This window comes from Aotus nancymaae, unplaced genomic scaffold, assembly GCF_030222135.1.
Source record: "Aotus nancymaae isolate 86718 unplaced genomic scaffold, 86718_ANA_hifiasm-v0.15.2.pri h1tg000058l, whole genome shotgun sequence".
NCBI classification, from domain to species: domain Eukaryota; kingdom Metazoa; phylum Chordata; class Mammalia; order Primates; family Aotidae; genus Aotus; species Aotus nancymaae.
In genome coordinates, this window is record NW_026988472.1 from 12,650,651 (window position 1) to 12,657,863 (window position 7,213).

The 7,213-nt window shown below is 42.8% G+C and overlaps 1 pseudogene; it reads left to right on the plus strand.

Moving 5' to 3' along the window:
* Positions 1-4,088: 4,088 nt before the first annotated feature.
* LOC105714308 (beta-catenin-like protein 1) lies at positions 4,089-6,208 on the plus strand (annotated as a pseudogene).
* Positions 6,209-7,213: the final 1,005 nt, after the last annotated feature.

A 7,213-nucleotide genomic window follows, 5' to 3' on the forward strand; every position in this document is an offset into this window, starting at 1 on the left:
AAAGAGTGGGGGCCAATATTTAACATCCTTAAAGAAAAGAACTTTCAACCCAGAATTTCATATCCAGCCAAACTAAGCTTCATAAGTGAAGGAAAAATTAAATCTTTTGTGAACAAACAAGTACTTAGAGACTTCACCACCATCAGGCCTGCTTTACAAGAGCTTCTGAAAGAAGCACTACACATATAAAGGAACAACCAGTATCAGCCTTTTCAAAAATATATCAAAAAGCAAAGAGCATTAACATAATGAAGAACTTACATCAACTAATGGGCAAAACAGCCAGCTAGCATCAAATGGCAGTATTAAACTCATATATATTATTAACTGGATAAAAAGCCAAAACCCATCGGTACACTGTAACCAGACCCATCTCACATGCAACGATACACAAAGACTCAAAACAAAGGGACGGAGGAAGATTTACAAACCAAATGGAGAGCAAAAATAAATAAATAAATAAAAAGCAGGAGTTGCAATTCTCAACTCTGATAAAATAGCCCTTAAAGCAACAAAGATCAAAAGAGGCAAAGAAGGACATTACGTAATGGTAAAAGGATCAATGCTACAAGAAGAGCTAACGATCCTATATATACACGCACCCAATACAGGAGCACCCAGATACATAAGACAAGTTCTTAATGACTTACAAAGAGACTTAGACTCCCACACAATAATAGTGGGAGACTTTAACACCCCGTTGTCAATATTAGACAGATCAACGAGACAGAAAATTAATAAGGATATCCAGGACTTGAACTCGCACACGGAACAAGTAAACTTAATAAACATTTATAGAACTCTACATTTCAAATACACAAAACACACATTCTTATCAGTACCATATCACACCTATTCCAAAAGTGACTACATAATTGGAAGTAAATCACTCCTCAGTAATCGCATAGCATTTCATAGGTTTAAATGAAATATTGGTTGGCTGCTTGTTTGTTATTTTCTTTCCTTATTTCTTCCTGTCTCCATTGTTAAGCACAATTATTGGCATAAAAGAGGTTCTCAGTTCCCATTTTTAGACAGCATTCTAGCCTGGGCAATAAAGCAATACTCCCATTCTCTCTCCCTCTTTCTCTTCCTTTTTCTTCCTCTTCTTCATTCTTTTTTTTTTCTTTCTCTCTTTCTTTCTTCCTTTTTTTTTTCCTTCTAAAAAAGAAAAAGGCAATTCTGGTGAGATCTCAGATGGAAATGAGAAACAGTGTATCAGAAACCGCAGTAAAGTCCTTCCTTGTCATAAAATGGCAAAGAACTTGGCTGAACTGTATCCACGTCTGAGGGTTTTGTGGAAAGCAGAACTTAAAAGCAAAGAATTAGGATATGACAGGAGAAATATCTAAGTACCAAAGCATTCAGGGTGTTGTCTTACTTCTTCTAATTTCATATAGTTAAACACAAGAAGAGAGAAATGACTTGAAGATGGAATTTATAATTAAAAGGAAGCAGAACATAAGGATTTGGAAAATCCCCAGCCTGGCCAAGTAAAGAAATACAAAGCTTTGCTGGATATGTCTGGCTGAAGATTTGATGTGGTTCCTCCTGAAGCTGTGCATCCTGTTAATAATAGATACTGTACTGGGCTCTGTGTAAGTGTCACTGGGGTGGGACCTATATTTTAATACTGTTCCTAACATTTCATTTTACTAGTGAGACATCTTTGATTTCATGTTATTCTTTGTAATTCTAGACACTAGATTGTAGTTTAGCCATAACTGATGTTTTTTAAAAGGGATTTTTTTTTGCACAGTTGTTCAAAAACGAGACAAGTTTCAGTCCTCAATGCTGTCCTTTGTTTTACAGGTACAAGTTTTCTAGCTCAGACAAACTATGAAAAACTGGAGATTATTCTCAAGGTATTAACTCCCAGACCCTCTGGGGGCAGGGGCTGTTTTCTGAGTTGTAGGCAGAGTGGGACTTCGATGGTACAGTGTGCACAGACAGGTACTGAGCTGACGGACTGGGATTTTCTGTACTAAAGTGTTACTTTGTATCAAAAGTTAAACAGGCTTTAGTACAACAAATAAAGGTCAATTTCTGTAAAAAGAAAAAAAAAGAAATACAAAGCTTTGGGGTTTTTTTTTGTATTTTTTGTACAAATTTGTATTATTATTTGTATCGTTTAGGAGAGAAAACCACAAGTGTGGCCAAAGGACCTGCTATTCATCAAGACAACTGAGAATTAACCTAAAGTTAGTGGTGATCTTTGAGGCTGCCCCTTCCATCACATTATCAGAGCACTGGGACCTTGAGGGCAAGGTTTCTAGAGAGAGGTCTATGGGATCCCAACATTTGCTGCCCTTTGCTACCTCAAGTGTCCGCTTACTGTATTCCAGTGCAGCACTCCTTGGCTGTCCCAGCTGTGGCTCAAGCAAGCCCAGGTGCAATTCAACCTGCTATTCTGAAAGATGCAAGCATTAAGCCTTGGTTACATCCAGATGGTGCTAATTCTGCAGCCCCACGGAATGCAAGAAATGTGGGGCCATGGCTTCCTCCACCTAGATTTCAAAGGATGTCATGGACAGCTTGGGGGACCAGGTAGAAACTTGTCACGGGGACAGAGCCACCACAGAGAGCTTCCACTAGTGTTGCAGTCTTTCTGCTCCTTAGCTCAGGAAGTCTGAGCTCTTGTCTCACAAGCAGGAAGAATTAGGCATACGAACGTCAGAGAGCGAGTAGAGTAGAATTTATTAAGTGAAAGGAAAACTCTCAGCAGAGAGGGGACGTCAGGGGGTTGAGGTTCCGCTATCTGAAGGCAGGAAAAGTCCCCTGTATGGCTGGACCCGGGGCTTTTTATGGACTCAGAATGAGAAGTGCATGTTGATTGTTTTGTGAGTATGCAAAAAAGGTTAAAGCAAAGACACCACTCGAAGGTAAGCATGATTGTAGAAAACCTATTAGGAAAGGGTAGGTATAGGTAAAATAGGTAAAGGGAGGGGATCAATCAGAGGAAAATGTGCCAAACAGGAAGACGGAAGACAAGTTCTCAATCCAGTGTGAGGATTTAACTTGTAGTTTGGCTTTCAGGCTTTAAGCTGTCTTTGGCTTGGAGTTGGGGTTTACCCACCCCTACCTGCCTAGACATTTGGCTCCCTCCTGTCACTATCACTAGGAAAATGCCCCGTGGAACTGTGGGCTCAGGGCTGATGCAGAGACCCCAGAAATGTAGAATCACCAGTATGCAGTCCTGGCCTGGGAAAGCTGCGGACACAAGTCTTCAACGCATGAAAACTGCTGCATGAGCTGAGCCCAGCAAAGCCATGGGGGAGGAGCTGCCTGAGATCTTAGAAGCACATAGCCCACTCCAGTTGCCCAAAAGGTGGGACATGGAGTCAAGGAAGATTGTTCTGGAGCCTTAAGATTTGATGTCGTTCACCCTGTTGGGTTTTGAACATATTGGAGATCAGTTACCCCTTTCTTCTTGACTGTTTCTTCCTTTTGGACTGGGAATGTCTATCCTATGCCTGTCCCACCACTGTATTTTGGAAGCAGATAACTTGATTTCACAGGCTTATGGCTGGAGATAATTTGCCTCAGAATAAATCATGCCTTGAGTCTCACCCATATATGATTTAGATGAGATTCTAGATTTTGGACTTATGTGTTGGTGCTACAGTGGTTAAGATTTTGGGGGCTACTGGGATGGAATGAATGTGTTTTGCATATAAGAAGAATGTGAGTTTGGGGGGGCAGTGGGTGGAATGCTCTGGTTTGAATGTTGGCCCCCTCCAAAGCTCATGTTGAAATTTAATTGCCATTGTAATGGGAATTGGGAGATGGGACCTTTAAGAGGTGATTAGGTTGTGAGGGCTCTGCCCTCATGGGTGGGTTTAATGTCTTTAAAATGGAGCTTTCTGGAGGGAGTTCTCTCTTTTTTTCTGCTCTTGTGCCACGTGAAGAACAGTGTTCCTCCCCTCTGGGGGATACAATATTCAAGGTGTTATCTTGGAAGCAGGGACAGGGCCCTGGCCAGACACCAAACCTTCTAGCGCCTTGCTCTTGGACTTCCCAGCCTCTAAAACTGTAAGAAATAAATTTCTGTTCTTTATAAATTAACCAGGTTGGCTGTGCCAGGGACCATGGACATGGGAAAACTTCTGAGCTACCAGCCCAACAGGGGCATAAAACGTCCCCAAGATGATGAAGAGGAGGAGCAGAAGATACATCAGAAACAAACTGGTACTCAAGAACGTGGCTACTATCAGCAAGAGGAAATGACTGTGGTAGAAGAAGCAGAAGATGACAAAAAATGGCTGCTTCAGATTATTGACAGAAAGGGTAAGGAGGAAGAGAAAGAGGAGGAACCACTGGATGAAAGCTCAGTGAAGAAAATGATCCTCACAGCCGGGCGTGGTGGCTCACACCTGTAATCCAAGCACTTTGGAGGCCAAGGCAGGCTGATCACCTGAGGTCGGGAGTTCAAGACCAGCCTGACCAACATGGTGAAACCCTGTCTTTATAAAAAAAAGAAAAAAGAAGAAAAAGAAAATGATCCTCACATTTGAATAGAGAGCATATAAAAACCAAGAATTGTGGATTAAGTTTCCAGACAATCCACAGAAGTTCATGAAATCCCAACTGGACTTACATGACATCATTCAGAAGACGCATGTGGTGGCCACCATGCCCGACCTGTACCACCTTCTGCTGGACTGAATGCTGTGCCGTCATTTCTTGGGTTGCTTGGACATGATAACACAGATGTGTCCATAGCTGAGGTTGATTTGAATTAGGAATTAACAGATATAGGTATCTTCTATGAGAGCGAAGAGGGAACAGAAGTACTCATCAATGCTCTGGTGGAGGAGCAGGTGATAGCGCTGCTGGCATGCAACGTGGAGCGCCTGGATGAGTCTGTGAAGGAGGAGGCCAATGGTGTCCATAACACTCTTGTTATTGTAGAAACCATGGCTGAGTTCTAGCTGGAGATGTGTACAAAAGGTGTCCAGCAGGGTTTTCTGCAGTGGCTGTTGAAGAGGCTGAAGGCAAAGAAGCCTTTTGATGCCAACAAACTGTATTGCAGTGAAATGCTGACCATATCGCTCCAGGACAATGATAAAAACAGGAAATTTCTTGGGGAGCTGGATGGAATTGATGCACTTATTCAGCCATTATCTGTGTTTAAAAGACACAATCCAGGCACAGCAAACAGGAGATGATGGAGAATCTGTTTGATTCACTCTGCTTCTACCTAATGTTCAGTTCCAGTCGTGAGCACTTCCTGAAGGGCGAGGGTCTTCAGTTGATGACTCCCATGCTCAGGGAAAAGAAGATCTCACGGAGCGGTGCCCTGAAAGTGCTGATTGCACCCAAGGGCATCTACAACTGCGGTAAATTTCTTGACCTTTGGCCGGGCGCAGTGGCTCACACCTGTAATCCCAGCACTTTGGGAGGCCCAGGCGGGCAGATCACCTGAGGTTGGGGGTTTGAGACCAGCCTGACCAGCATGGAGGAACTCCATCTCTACTAAAATAGAAAAAATGAGCCAGGCGTGGTGGCACATGCCTGTAATCCCAGCTACTTGGGAGGCTGAGGCAGGAGAATGGCTTGAACCTGGGAGGCAGAGGTTGTGGTGAGCCGAGATCGCGCCATTGCACTCCAGCCTGGGCAACAAGAGCGAAACTCCATCTCAAAAAAAAAAAAAATTATTGACATTCTTGGCTTATGAACCATCTTTCCCCTCTTTATGAAATTCCCCAGGAAGATCAAGAAAGTGGGTACCACTGACAAGGAACATGAAGAGCATGTCTGTTCCATCCTGGCTTCCCTTTTTCGGAACCTGAGAGGGCATCAGCGCACCTGACTTCTGAATAAATTCACTGAAAATGACAGTGAGAAGGTTGACAGACTAATGGAGTTGCACTTTCCATATCTGGGTGTGATGCAGGTGGCAGACAAGAGGATTGAACGGGAAAAACGTCAATGACATGGCCCAGCGTGGAGAGATCATACACAGTGACATGAGGACGAGTTCTGCCTCCAGTGCTTGGGTGCAGGGCTCTTTGTTCTCCAGTGCATCTGCTCCATTATGGCCAAGATCTGCAATGCCAATATCCCCCAGATTTGCCAGAGGGTTCACCAGATCCTAAACATGTGAGGATGCACCATCATCAAAATTGTCAGGCATATCATCAAGCCTTATGTGGAGTTCCGGGAGAAGGAGAAAAAGCACGTCCTCGGCTTGCTTGAAAACTTCTAGAGGCCTCTTGACCCTGTGTATCGTGGACTCTCTCAGCTTCCCTTCCAGAAGCAGTTTCTGGACAGCTGTGTGTGGCTTTTGGACAATTAAAGTTAGTTTGGGTTAAAAAATAGACAAAATAAAATGAAATACCTAGGTATTCTGTTACAGCATCACAAAATGAACTAAAAAGACACTTGGTTACCTTGGGTTAGGCAAAAATCTCTTAGATATACACAAAACATGAAAGAACAAATTGAGAAATTGGACTTCATCAAAATTACAAAGCTTTTGTGCTTCAAATGGCACTTCAGAAAATGAAAAGGGCCGGACGCGGTGGCTCACACTTGTAATCCCAACGCTTTGGGAGCTGAGGCGGGTGGATCACCTGAGGTCAGAAGTTCAAGAGCAGCCTGACCAACACGGAGAAACCCCGTTTCCACTAAAAATACAAAAATTAGCCAGGTGTGGTGGCGCATGCTTGTAATCCCAGTTACTTGGGAGGCTGAGGCACAAGAATCACCTGGGCCTGGGAGGCGGAAGTTATGATGAGCCGAGATCACACCATTGCACTCCAGTCTGGGCAACAAGAGCAAACTTCTGTCTCAAAAAAAAAAAAAAAAAAGAAAGAAAGAAAATGAAAAGACAATCCATAGACCAGAAAAAATATTTCAAATCATATTTCTGGTAAAGGACTTGTGTCCAGAATGCACAAAAAACTCTTACAACTAAATAATAAGAAGACAAGCAACTCAATTAAAAAATGGACAACGGGAAAAAGATACACAAATGACCAATAAGCACGTGAAAAGGTGTTCCGCATTATTAATTTTGAGAGAAACGCAAATTCAATTCACGATGAACTACCATTTCATACTCATAGAACGATGGTGAGGATGTGGCGAAACTAGAACCTTCGTACATTGCTGGTGGGAATGAAAAGTGAGACAGCCAATTTGGAAAACCAGTTTGGCAGTTTCTTAAAGTTACCATAAAATCCAACAATTCTTTAAATATCTAGAGAGA